The sequence below is a fragment of the Pinus tabuliformis genome, chromosome 6 (assembly GCF_031772625.1).
Source record: "Pinus tabuliformis cultivar Carrire ecotype Pingquan chromosome 6, CPIR1, whole genome shotgun sequence".
Taxonomy (NCBI): Eukaryota; Viridiplantae; Streptophyta; class Pinopsida; order Pinales; family Pinaceae; genus Pinus; species Pinus tabuliformis.
In genome coordinates, this window is record NC_142292.1 from 519905071 (window position 1) to 519920590 (window position 15520).

The 15520-nt window shown below is 31.1% G+C and overlaps 1 pseudogene; it reads left to right on the forward strand.

Moving 5' to 3' along the window:
- The first annotated feature begins 199 nt into the window (after positions 1–199).
- LOC149259594 (kinesin-like protein KIN-14R) overlaps positions 200–15520 on the forward strand; it is a 19967-nt pseudogene continuing 4646 nt past the window's right edge.

The window sequence follows — 15520 nt, forward strand, 5'->3', positions numbered from 1 at the left end:
TAGAAAAGGTCTGAAATAGGCCTGTCCCTTTTATTGATTTTGACTTGAATATTATTAGAATGTAAAGAGCCCTGGATATAATCTTCAAGAGACGGTAATTCTTATTTTCATTTTTTATTTAACTTTATTTTCAAGTGCTAAAGATTTCATTTGTTTGGTTGACTGTATTAAATTAATATTTTTCCTAGTATTGCTAGTCATGCAGGTAAAGGATCTTGAAGCACAACTTGAGGCCAAAGTGAAAGGGCAACAATTACAGACACAAAAAGAACTAGAAGAACAACTTGAAATCAAGCTCAAAGAGCAGATACAACAAGAAGAGAAGGAGAGATTGCAATATCTGGAAAAACTTAAAGGAAAAGAACATACGTGTAGACATATCCAAGAGAAGTTAATGTTGAAACATTATATTCTCTTTTCAGATTAACTTTACCTTTCAGTTCAATGCACTACAGTCTCATCTGCTAGGGATATTTATTTTTTATGTTGTACAGTCTTAAGGTTTTGGATAATTTTACATGTCATTCAAGTACAAGATCTTGAAGCACAACTAGAGGCCAAAGTGAAAGAGAAAAAATCACTGCCAAACAAACTGTTTGAGAAAACACCACCAGCCCATCAGTTAGGGGACTTCATAACTTGAGACATATGAATTTAGAGAAGGTAAAATGTTGGATAGGTACCTAACTTAGCAAAATTGGATGACAATTCAAATGATTCATCTCTCTTCATTATTTTCATCCTCCTTTCACCAGAAGGAGAAGACTTAAGACTTTAAATAGAAGCCGATCTTATCATTCATTTTCCTAATCAATAGAAATTCTCATCAAACAGAGGAGGCCAAAAGACGATCTTCTATTTTTCCTTCAAATCAAGTAATCAAAACAATTCTCAATATCTCTCGAGAAATTTCAATCCGGTATACAATAAAGGGACCAATAAACCACTCGTTCATCGAGCTGCAAATGCAGGACATATCGTTAGACCACGAGGCAGATATCAAGAAGTCCGTTAATGGGGTTACCTCAAAAGCATTGCCTTCAGAAGACAATGATGATTTCCCCCTATTGTCAATAGAAAAATCAAGGATAATAGAAATGAAGTCTAGATCTGGTATCCCTAGTACAATTTTCAATTTGGAAACAATTGTAATTGGTGTAAGAATTATGGCACTGCCTGCAACAATGAAAGTTTTGGGTATGCCATTATGCTTTGTAGTGATAATCCCGATGGGTGTTCTCTCAGGAAAAAGCATTGAGTTACTGGTCGAGTTTTCTGTTCACTTGAAGGCTTCCAATTATGGTGAAACTATTGAATTTTTTTGTGGGAATTCTACCAGGGTTTTATCAGATATTTTTATTATTGTAAACAATGTGGGGATTATGATTGTTTATTTAATTATCATGGGAGATGTGATGTTTGGATACTCGCATCACTAGGGGATTTTTGATCCTCGCATCACCAGGAGTTACAAAATTAGATTTTTAGATCATTTCAATCTTGAAGTTTTCAAGATGCGGACTAGATTTGAGCTTCGGCTAATAGATATACATAGAACTCATAAAACTTATCTGCACCCATCCCATACTTCTCAATAGTTCCAATGATAGCAATGGAAGATTTATGCACTACTAATTAATTAAGATTAAATTAATATTTCGTTTGAAGCATTTAATTAAATTAATTTGGATCTAAGTTCATGTATGGGGCTTTTTAGTGTTTTCATTTGTATATTAAAATCAGTTGACAGATATGGAAAATCGAGCTTTTCATATATAGACATGGCAGGGAAGAGCATAGGTTGGGCTAAGGGAGCTATTATGTTTGCTAAATGAGGTTTTCATATAGACATGAGTGTTCAAATGGGTTAAAATAAATATTCATTTCGCTGCAATCAATCAAACCAAGTGGTAATGGTGAAAATGAAAGTGATTTGAAGCTTTTTTGGAACCCTTTTTGTATTTCTTTATTGACAAAATCTGATGCAGAAAACAATATGAAAGTTAATTGTTGTGGCAAGATATTAATAACTTCTGCTAATTCTAGTTACTTTTCTTTGTAGGACTAGATTAAATTGTTTGTAGCTAATTGTGTATTATTAGCTTGTTGTGTGGCTCATGATATAAGGGTCTGAAATTTAGGTAACTCGATTGAATTATTTTTTATTAAGTTAAAAATGGGTGCTGCATGATTGTAGATTTAATAAATATTATGTTGTGTTGAGCATTTTTTTTAAAATCATACCTATATATGCAATGTCAAGCACTGCTATAACTCTCATAAATTTTTAAAGGGTGTTAGCTTAATTGAAAAGCATCTGCCTGATAACCAGGAGGTTGGTGGTTTGATTCCATTGTGCCTTGACATGAATTAATAAATGATATTGTATTTTATTTTTAAATTAGATATTTTGTATATTGATTTATTTCAATGGCGAGATATTTATCTAGATTCATTGCTTTATATTGTCTCTAAAGAGACAAAAGCGATATTGTATTGCTTTTAAATATAATTTTTTATTGTCTTTAGAGACAATAGCTAGAATTAAAGACTTATTGTCTCTATAAAGACAATGTCTTTAATCCCAACTATTGCTTTTGGAGAGACAAAAATGAAATTGTCTCCTAAAAGACAATAATGTTTGTGTTATATATTGTCTTTATAGGGACAACTTTTTAAGACACTTATTGTTTAAAGACAATATTTAAGACAATACACAAGTTTGTTTTTGTCTCAAATTGAGACAATTTACTCAAATATTGTCTCGACTATTGTCTTAAAAACTTCTCATGTGTAATAGTGTCTTGAGACATGGTTATGAAATAACTAGAAAATTTTGAATTTTCTTTGCTCGAGCCACACAACAAAAGAATCTTTTCATGGATCTTTAGAACATCCATGAATAGAATCCAAGAGACAAAGCAAGAAGCTTTGCTGATTGAGACCACAAGTTTTTGCAGTAAAAGGCCTATAAATAATAATAAAGTATGTAACAGAATGCTATGATTAAATCCACAATATGAACTTCTAGTTGTGTTCAGTTGCGATTTCTTTTCTCCCAAAACATGGGGCCGTTTAATGGTCCATATTTCAACTCAGTAATACTCCTGGTCCAAAAGTCCTCCATTTGAACTAAACTTGATCTATTTGTAGGAACTTGCCATTATATATTCTAGTTGGCTACAACGAACCACAATCCAACAACTGAGGACATGATGCTCAACATTTCCATAGTTTCTACAAGATGAAACGAGTGAATGAAGCTTTTTATTGATGATGATACGAATAGTTTTACCAGCTAAGACAACACAAATAGAACGAAAAGCCAAAAATGTCATGGTTGTGCACAGAATAACATTGAACACATTGACCCATACCTCATCAGAAGAATACATGTCAAAAAGAACATGTGCTACTACGGTTAATACCAATGCTCCAATGTTGGCCCAAACACTTCTAAAGAGAGAACTTATGAATCCTGGGAGAAAATAAACAATGAATACACAATCACAAGTCTTCCACTATCAATTACATGCTAAACCTAATCTTTTATATCTTCTTTTGTTGAAGTTGCATTCTTATCTTCTGTTCCTGAAGTCACATTCTTATCTTCTGTCATATGTCGCATTATTGAAATTACATTAACGCTGGAATAATCAACATAGTTTATGAATTGAAGAGTAAGAGCGCTCAGAACTAGAAATCCTCCTGGAAAACTTTTCTCTTGATCGCCTTCCATGCATCCAGTGAGATTAAGAGAAATATTATAATCACGCAAGCACACCCACTTAACAAATCTATAGTCCGAATAAAGTCATTCCCCATCTTCGAAAAATGAAGTAGAGAGTCTTGTAGATTGAAATGTGTGCATTGAAATTTACTACCACGAATACACAAGCTTACAGAAGGTTGCTACCATATTAATTTAACAAATTGTTGAAATAGTGTGTATATTCATTAATTATGAATATGACTTAATTAATCTTGATTCAAAACTTAAAATAATTAAATTAACTTATATGTGATAAACAAAATAACAAAGAAAATTACTAAAGCAAGATTGAACATGTACATTTGAAAAAAAACCTAACAAAGGAGAAATGTATAAAAGAGCATCGTGAAGGCATGGATGAGATTGATCAACCACTATTGAAGATTGGCCCTCTCAAATTAAGTAACCATATACATCCAAAGCATCTAGATAAGTGAAAGTTACTTTAACACTATTAGATTGGATGGCTAGATTCGTTTTATTATTAAATTATTAAAGCTACTCATAATTTCGAACTTCAATATCAATCTACGCAATATTAAAAACATATAGTTAATTATTTTGAAAAGAATATTCAAAATCCATAAGGTTTAAAACATATATTTTATATAATAAGAGGGGAAGAATATTCGAAGTGATTTTACTTTGGCGCATTAAGGGGACTACAGCTCAATTTCGATATTGATAAATGGAAAAAGAAGAAAAAGGGCATACAGATTCCCTCAAGAACAAAACAAAACACTGAATGTGGAACTGACCTTTCAAATCTTGACATATGGAAGATAGTATTGCTTAGGCATCCTGTGGGATAATAGTATAGTATATCTTTTGTGAAGGGAATATATGATCATGTATATTATTAATAAAAGAAATACTTTTTGGGCTTGAATAACAATTTTTATTAAAATGATTGAGTTTAATAACGTAAATTTTGAAACTAGAATTATAAATTTAGAACGGAATTGTAGCCAAAAAAAAATATAAAAAATAATGTCAAAAACAAAAAGTGTTGATGCTGGAATAACACTTTTTTTTTTTTCTTTTTTTTTCTTTTTTGAGTAAATTTTCAATATGTGTTGATAAAATTTTATTTTATTTTTTATTTTTTTTCGAGGAATAAATTTTCAACATTTTGAAATAACGGCATAAAATATTTTATCATGACTCCGAAAAACATTAAAATTTCAAAAAATAATAAAAAACATAAATTAAAAAAAAAAAAAAGAATTAATTAAAAAAACAAGAAAAAAATAAAACATAAAAATAAAATAAAAAACAAAAAAAAATCAATCATAAAAATGTTAAAAAGGAAAAACAACATTAACCTATAAAAGATAAGAATTAAAACACTGAAAAAAAATTAAAAAAATATAAAGGAATAAATAATTACAAAACATATTTAAAAAAAAAACATAAAAATTATAAATATAAAAATAAAATCAAAATTTGAAAAAACTATGAAACTAAGCAAATAAAAATACAAGAATTTAAAAACCATTAAAAAATAAATGAATGTTAAAAAAAAAAAAACCTACTAAGGGATTAACGAAAAAAAAAACCAAAAAATAAATAAAACATCCTAAATCATTTATAAACAAAATTATAAAACAAAAAAATAAATAAATAAACTACTAAAATTAAAACAAAAATATTTAGTCCGCCTGGTGTAGCTCAAGTGGCGATGGCCGTGAATGAAGTCTCACCGAACCAGAGATCTTGGGTTCGAATCTTGTACTACCCTCCCATCGTTGCAGGGTGAATAATGGACATGTAAAATTGAAAATGATAGAGTCCTACCAAGCTTAACAAAAAACAAAAACAAAAAAAAATTAAAAGATCTAAAAAAACACAAAAAAAATTATAATAAACTTAAAAAAAAAAAATCAAACACACAAAAAAAAACAAAAAATTGCCCCCCACGGGCTGCTCGGTGGCCTTGGGCGGCTGAGCGCTGATTCTTTATTCTTTATTCTTTTAATTGTTTTTTTGTTTTGTTTTTTTTAATTTGAGTTTTTATTTCTATTTGTTTTAGATTTATTATAAATTTTTGTGTTTTTTCAAATGTTTTTAATTTAATTTTAGTAGTTTTTTAATTTTGTTTATGAATTATTTAAGACGTTTAAATTTCTTTGGATTTTTTTTATTAATTTTCTAGTTTTTTTTTTTTTTTTTTTTTCCAAATCTAGGTTTTTTGTTTTAAATTATATTTTTAGTTGTTTGGTAAGGTTTTTTAAAATTTTGTATTTTCATTTACTTAATTTTTATTTTTATTTTTATTTTTTTTTAAATTTTGTTTTTTTTTTTTTTTTCCAAATTTTCTTTATATAAAAAAAATTACATTTTTTATGTTTTTATTTTTTATTTTTATTTTTATATTTTTATATTTGTTTTTTCTTAATTAATCAAAATTAAAAAAAAAAAAAACAACTAGAAATTTTGTTAAGTAATCATGATTTAAAAAACAATTGGATATAAAATAAAAAACAATAAAAATGTCAAAAAATGTAACATTTATAAAAAAATATCCACACTTAATACATTAGAAAATTTGAAGTGCCAAAAATAAACCCTCTAAAAAAAAGGGGTTGATGCTACATCAACACGTTTCAAAACAAGATGAAAATCACTAACATTTAAAAACAAATATTTATGTTTGATACTTAAGAAAATTTAAAGTGTTAAAAATATGCTCCGAAAAAAAAGAAGTGTATTCTGCATTACTACTTTTCAAAATTGGTTGACTTTTTTGCGCCTTTGAAAGATTGGTTCACGCACACCATAGCGAAATTCATCTTTGATAACATTATGACTCAGTTTGGGTGTCCACTCGGCCTGACCAGTGAATAAGGTGTTCGTTTCGTAAGTCAGGCTATAGCTACCTTTATATACTTCGAGCCTCTTCCTCCGAGATACCAAGATAGTAGTTAGTTGCCATAAGCACGTATATAACGAAGCTAGAATATTGAGATTTCTTTGTAAGGTCCTCGGCCTTATCCGGTCCTGACAGACCAGTGTTACTAGGTTGGTCATGACTGCGCTGGTCAACTCAAAAGAATAATCATATTAGTTTCCATTTCAAAATTTACATTATTATTTTTATTATAATAGCAACATTTTCCTATTATTAAATTGTTACTGTAACAATAATATTTTCGATACAATCTTTTACCATTATTATAACTCATTTAATATATTTTAATTTTATATTTATCTATAATCTACTTTTATCTCATATCATGAGAGGTCCTTTTGGGGACCAACAAACTCACTTTCAATAATGCAAAGCTGTTGAGGGCCGAAAAGGCCATAATGATTTTCAGACAAGACAACAAATTAGTGAATGGCAAAATCACCTTTTAAAATTTGACGTATGGAAAATAGTAATGCTTGCACATATTTCATAGTTGAATAATGTGATATTGACTATTACGTGTGAATAATGGGATATTGAATATGACATGTAACAATGGGAAAATTTATTGTAATTTAGTAGTGAAATTAATTATGGATAAATTTATTTATGGCTATTATTTGTGAATTCAAATTGATTGCTTTTTTCATATATTTAGGTTATTAACTTGTTTCTTTATCAGTGTAGGAATTTCAAATCTAAAACCTCTGTCAAATTTGACGGTTTCTGTTATGTGTTTTGATTATTTTAACAAAGGATGTTGAAGGTTTGAATTTTTTTTTACCTGTATTAGACATGGAAATCACCCCGTGAGCAATTTGCCCATCAAATTCCATCCCTGTTCTTTATACTTGAGGAAAACAATCTTTTAGCTAAATAAAAACACTTTTATAACATATTCCAAATCTAATAATAAATATTACTAATAAAAAAATTACTTTTAAAACATATTCCAAATATACTAATAAAAAATTACTTTTAAAACATACTCCAAATCTACCCATAAATATTACTAAATTTTTAATTATTATTATAAAAACCATTAAATTACTATGGTCATGATAAGATTTTTAAATTATTATGTTGCTACTCTAATAGTAAAAAAATTGTTAAGGTAACGATAGTAATTTCAATATAAATTTTTATGCTTATTATTATCAATTTAGTTTATTTAACTACATATTTATTTACCATGTAAATTTCATATTTATCTATCATGTATTTTTATATTTATGTTAAGTACTATTTTAATATTATATATATGAATTACATATATTTTATATTGATTATTTTATTTTATTTTAACCATAAAATTGGTTTTTTATAAAAATCATGATACTAGTGGAAATTTCAACTAAAAAATAGCCACATAACAAAAAAGTAATAAAATAATATTATGTAGACAATTTTTTAATATATCATTTTTATTATTTGACTTTTATCAAAATTACCCAAATACATGTAACATTTATCAAAATAAAAATATATATCATTTATCTTTAAATTAATTTATTAATACAAGATTTAATAAAATTTAAATTAAAAAACAAATTTAAAATTTAATTTAAATTTAAATTTAATTTAATGTAAATTCAAAATTACCACAATTTAAATTAAAAAGGAAAGTTTAAAATTTATTAACACAAGATTTAATAAAATTTAAACTAAAAAAGTAAAATAAAATTCAAATTAGTACAAAAGATATTAATTTAATTTTTAATACTTAATGTAGTATCTTATCACTTTGGCACCATTCATGCTTAAGATATGTAAATTATATTATTAAAAAATTTGCCAACGCCTAGTCACACTTGTATCTCTTTTAAATTTTAAAGGATTTTGATTGGCTTACACATTATGACATGGAAATTCAATGTTAACCTTTTAAAATCAAACTTCCACTAATCAGTGAAGGTGGGTTTGAATGAAACGTTCGAGTAATTTCTCATGGTTGTTCAAGGATTCATCAAATCTACTCCCATTAGGTGTAAAAGCATCCATGAAAAATTTTAAATAGTGATTAACCATATCAACAAGAATCCTTAATACTCATTGTTGAAATGTTGTAGGTACATTACACAATCCAAAAGGTAAGACCCTATAAACATAACTTCCCTAGGAGCAAGTAAAGGTATTTTTATCCCGATATTTATGGGTAATTTGAATTTGATTATAACCACTAAATGCATCCAAAAAAGAAAAGAATCTCTTCCTAAACACTATGTCTAGGACCTGATCAATAAAAGGTAATGGAAAATGGTTCTTTTGAGTGGCCTTATCCAGGTCCTTGTAATCCACATAGATTCTCCACTTCCCATTTTTATTAGGAATAGTAACTAGTGTAGATACCCACTGGCTATCAAAAATGGGATAGATGAAATTTTCATCCAAATTTTTTTAGTGTTCTTCCTTTAAAATGCTTTTTAAAGCCAGATTTATTCTATGTTGAGGTTACCTAATAGGCAAAGATCCTTCTTTTAAATAAATATGATAAGTAGCTAAAGTATGATGGATACCTTTCATGTCTTTATAATCACATCCAAAAGCTTCTTTACTCTTTTTGAGTAACAACACTAGTATTTCTCTATGTCTAGCAGATAAATTTGGATTAATATTAAGGATTTTTCCCGTCTCAATGTCTACAAGTATACTTTTAAGACCAGAGGTGGTGAGTATATCACGTGTAATAGACTAATCAAAAAGTTCTTCCTCACCATATTTGTTTATTGCAACATTAATCAACTAGGATGTACAAGGTGTAGAAATAGAAGGATCACTAATGAAATCATTGATAACATCATCCTCTATCTTGTTTTTAAGCTATAAGGATGTACTTATAGTGATTATTAGACGAGCATCAATTTCTTCCAACTTATATTCTGATTCTGGAGGGTTTTCAAATTCACAACTGGGTTTGGAAGAAGGATTAAGGACAAGGAACTTGGTAGTATGTCCATCCGAGATAGTCTTACACCTAGATCTACATCCTATATAAGCATCAGAAGTAGATAACCATGGTCTTCCTAAAATCAAAGGATGTCCACCTAAGCATGTTTAGGGTTGAAGCACCATGAAGTCTACTACTTACTGCCAAGAATCAACTAAGATGATAATATCTTCTAATTTCCTCTCAGGTCATATTTTAGACCTATCTACTAACTCAAAACTACTAGGATTTGGTATTAAATTGATAAACCCAAGTAGTTCCACTACTTCCTTAATCATTATATTGATGGTGTAACAACCCCAGTTAAAAAGCCATGTAATAAAGTTAATAAAGGGAAAAATAAGACCAAGGTCATGGGATACGTATTCCAAGATGAACGTTGGGAAAAAACATAGTGATGGGGATCACTTGTGATTAATTAATGGCTATAGAAGTTGGCAAAGGAAAAGAGGCATTTATTGGCATTTTATTTATGAAGGAAAGGAAAATAGGAGAAAAGGGAGATGAAAGAACACAAATTTGCATGTGAGGAAAAATAAATGAAAGTGAAGAAACTAGAGGCCTCAATGGTAAAAAGACTTCTGAGGATAAGTTCATATCTTTCTTTCTTTCTTTCTTTTTTAGTTTTAGCTTAGAGGTCTCTTCTATTCTCTCTCTCTCTCTCTCTCTCACACACACACTCTTCCACACATAGAGAAATCTTGGAGCACATTGGATTTGGCGAAAGAAGGCAAAGGAAATTAAGAAAGCACAAGGGGACAAAGGGATCAAAAGCTACAATTAGATTTCGTTGTAGGTACAAGGTTGCATGTATGATTTACTTGCTAGTTTTGGTATGCATGTGGTTATTTGGTTATGATCTTCCATTGGCATGGAGGATTGCCTGAATTGACAATGGTTTTTCCTAACCTTTACATTTCTTGGATAGCCATGGTGTTGTGGGGTTTCCCATTTTTTTTCTGATAGGTTCTCATGTTCCTTATGGTCGTGGGTTGAGTTATTAGTTCTTCGAGCCTTGGTTCGAAAAATGCTCTGGAAGCCCTAGAACAATTTGGGTTAAGTTACTAAACCTGGAAACCTTGGTTGGACAAACGCTCTTGATCCCTTGGTGGGTTGAGTTACTAGTCTTGGAGCCTTGGTTGGACAAACGCTTTGGAGCCCTACAAAATTTGTGGGTTGAGTTACTAGTCATGGATTCAGGTTGGAAAAAATGCTCCAGAGCCCTAGACAACTTGGGTAGAGACTGATCTATTGATGTTAGTCATGTCCAACCATGAGGTGGAATCATTGGTTGAAGGTTGAGGTATTTTTTCCTCTAGAAGCCTTGGTTTGGTTTTGATTGGTTTATTCCATTAGATCCCACATTCATGCTTGGAATATGGCGCAGGGGTGATTGGATGAAAGAGAGATCTGGATCAACCCAATCTATGGTAGAGTGGTACGTGGAAGTCCTTGACTTGGTTGGCTTTTACATATGTTTATAATAGTTATTTCCTCTTCTATTCTATGAGAAAAGGTACTTGTTATGATGTGGCTTTGATGGATTTTATATCATTGTTATTATTATGGTTATATTCTAGTTATAAGCATGGTTTCATGATAGATTCTAGTTATGTCTCTTATCCTCTTTTGATTGGAAAATGATTGGTTATTGAATGCATGATCTAATAAATGTTATGGCTGCTATAATGAGAGGGAATTACACCTTATTAATGATTTTCAAATAAGTATCAGTACATGAAGTGTTTGCATAAATGAGTAATTTTGACCTCCAACTTCCCGAGGTCATAACTTTGGCATACGATCTTCGTTTGACTATTATAATACCTCGTTTTGAATATCTCCACGAGGAAGTTGAAAGTAGATTAACAATTTTGAAATAACATTTTTCAATCTCTCTAATTTCCCTAAAAATGTCGTTTAGGCACTCAAAACGATCTCGGAAGTTTAGAACCCGAAAAAATGCCAAAAATAGAAGGTCGTGTTAAATTTAAGGAAATGAAACTGAAAATAATAACTGTTGGATCAAGTTAGGATGATAATAGTGTGATCATGTGCCACTAGGTGTTTACAATAAGTTGTGAACATGTGGACCCCGTGTTACATAAGTGCATCTTGGAAATCAAAACTTGCATAGTAACTCTAATCTCATGTTTACCCTGGTGAGCTTGTGAATTTGGGTAAATGTGGGAGGAATTGTTAAAGATGACAGCACCTAAATCAATCAAAGTATTAGGAAGGACTAACCCACCAATGTGAAGAGTCACAATAGGTGTAACTCCCTCCTCCCACATTTACCTAAGTTAAATGATCCATTGGGGTAAACCTATAACGAGAGGCTACTTTGATGTGATTCAACTCCCTATGTATAGATAACAAAGTGGAACCAACAAAAAAATTCCATTCTAACCTTCCACACATATTACAGAACCTTCAGGAGCTAACCAACACTTCTGGATGACCAACCCTTTCTTGACATTTGACTAATTTGGCCCCTTAGACACTCCCATCACAAGCCATGCATGTGATTGAGGCCTTCAAGTCACTCCCACAACAAGGCATGCCAGTGAATATAGACTTTTTCATTTTATTTTGTGCCAGTGACCCTGGGTTCTAAGCCACTTTTACAGGTCTAGGTCTCAGGCCACTGCCTAGAACTTCATGAAACTTTAACAAATGATAAAGAAAAATATAATAAGGCTACTAATGCAATCACTTGTACAATTAATTGATCTAACCCCTACTATCCATGACAGGAATTTCTTCAAACATGTCACAAATATGTAATCTACAGGTCATAACAATAGATCTAAGCATACGGGTGCTAGGCGGATAAATCCTTCTTGCTGACAATTGCGATCTCCCTAGAACCTAAAGGAAACTAGAAACAAATAGATAATTAAATAGCTCTTTCCATAAGATTACTTATTTTGAATTGTAAATGTAAAAGAAGGAGAATAAGCCTCTTACCTATTTGTGAAATGATTGATGGAGATCCCTTCTCTGTCTCGATGTATATTCTCAATGCTTGAAAACACCAACAACCACAGACATAAGAAATATCAAAGCAATATGCAATATAACAATTCAAGAAAGCTTAATCTCATGATCAAGGAGATTAGAAATTGAAATTTTCTTAATAAATATCCAAAGAAATATAAATCATTCATCACTTCAATAGGGCAATACAATGGAAAAAAGGATTCATTTGTATTAATTCAATGATAAATAAGAGCCTTACAACCTCTACCTTGATATCATGAATTTCCTCTAAAATTCCTCCAGCCCTCTCCTTAAATGATAAGCCTTCCAATCTTAATCAAACAACATAATTCTATCTTCCTTGACCTCTTCAACCCCTCTATCCTCTAGTCAATTTATAGGCTACGAGGAAGTAGTTTGAGATTCAAAATAGGAGGATGAGATCCCCTAATTGGGGGATTAGGGTTCCTTGATGAAAGGGAATTAGCTCCATGATTTGAATGGTCTCAATCGAATAGATATGACCTACAAGCTTTCATTTGGGATATATTCAACCAACAATTCTTCTGGAATTCAATTTTTAATTTTAATTTTCTTTGCTTTACCTACGCGGTCTATAGTGGAAGACAAAGCACAGTTCTGCACAATTATCAAGGATAGAAAATGCACAAGCATGGAAATTTACTAGAAAAAGTGCACATATCATACTTAATAAGGTATACAAGCCACTTTACCCAAAATTATCATCTTCTTCAAGGGTTTTTGATTGTTTGACCTCTAAGGGAGTGCAATGGGACATGTTATGGATGGTGAGAGATCCATTTTACCAACCAAGTGTCACGGTGAAAAAATGATGTGTAACATATTTCCCTCTAAAGTGGGAAGTTTGAAAAATAAGTTTTAAAGGTTGAAGTGCTTTATCATGCCAAAAATTGGATCAAAGACAATGGTCGGAAACTTGTAAAAATCTTTCAAGGATTACAATGCAATATATATAATCATCACTAAGGTAGGCATTCCCATACTTAGAGAAAAACTAACTCAATAAATAATAACGGTAAAACTAAAGAATCATATCAGTAGTAGACAAAAGTATGGAGACAAGAATCAGTTATGAATTTTTCTACACAATTATGCATATATAACTCCTTGTAGTTTGGATTGACGAAACTAGATCCAGTGTCTTGATCTCCATCTCTCGATTTGTAATATGAGTCTATCCATGTGAGTGAATATCTCAAAGTTGAACATGGTAGAAACCACTAGATTACCGCTCAATGATGTGAATCATTAACAAGTGCAAGAGAAAACACCAATAATGACAATGGCTCTCAAAGGTACTCCCAGTACAATCGATGAAGTGTGAATAGATGATTTGAGTTAAACACTCATAGAATAATTCAATCAAAGGTCAATGATGAGAACCTATCATCGAAGGAAAGAAACCTTCCATTAAGGCATGCAGGCTTTAAGGTACTAAAGATTTCTAGATCAACTTCCTGGATAATGAGCTAAAGTCAATAGGAAGCGACCCGTCGCAGGAGAGCCTACGACACTAAACACAATGTTAAGTTTTGAATAATATGTGATGATGTGGACATACCATTCAACTCAAATGCACAAGATTTTACCCAATGTTGAACTCTCTTCTTAGTACCTATGGCCAACTGCACTAACCAAGACTTTTCATGCACTTCTTTATTCAAACCAAACTAATCCATCAGGTCAAGATTAAAATAACTATAATTATATCTATGGTCAATAAAATTAGAAACAAATTGATCACAAATCTTACCATCCATCTCAATAATAGATGTATGGTGATCCGCTTGCCTGTTATCCAACGCTGCATAAATATGAGGAATGATTTTCCCAATATCCTCAACTATTTGTGCTTCTGGTGCACTGTATATTTGTGTCCTACCACCCTGATACGATGGTAAATCCCTCTTGAGATGCTCCTTGCCACATATCCAATAGTGCAACTGTCCCTTACCCTCACTTTTATTCAGCTTCCCTCCAGGTTGTGCCACATGTCCCTTTTCGACTACATTAAACTTCTTGTAAGGAATAACATTCTCTTTATCACCTACATCCTGAGGTCTTGTTCACTTCAGTGGCCATTTTCCTTTAGTCTTATCATTCCCTTTCCAACCTCGCTGAGAATTTGTCTTACTCTTTTTTTCATAACAATGCTTCAAGTTTCCAATTACTTCTTCAAGCAACCAAGGCTCGTCATACTCAATCCGATCTTTAAATTCTAATGGTAATCCACTAAAAAATATCTGAACTTTGGCATTCTCATCCTTAAGATATGATACATACCTCAATAACTCCAGGAACTTAGTCATGTACTCCACATCTTTCATCGATCCCATATTTAGCTCATAGAACTCCTTGGATTTACTGTCATAATACCTTTCTGACAAGTACTTATTCCTAAAAAGTATTTTGAATTCATGACAACTCAACTACTATGTCCTTATGTCTCTGACCCGCATCACATATTCCCACCAGATGTTTGCTTTCCCTTTGAGGCTGAAAATAACTATCTTGGCCATCATGTTATCTATATATTCATGCAACTCAAAGAAATTCATCATCCCAAGTAACCATGCCTTTACATCTTCAAACTTCTTCAACTCTCCATCAAATGTAGGTGGCTTTACTCTCTTGAAATCATATGGAAAATATTCCCCGTCATTCCCTGTAAGGATGATAGTGATGATTACAATGGTACCTGTTTTAACCAAAACTAGAGTAAAGCCCATGTCCACTACCTCTCCTATTAGGTGTGTCCAAGAACCCGCCATCTCTAATTGTTTCATCTCTATCCAACCTCTATTCATCATGAGATCTTCTACCATTATCTTCATTATCCCTATCCTTCTATCCATAACTGACCTGT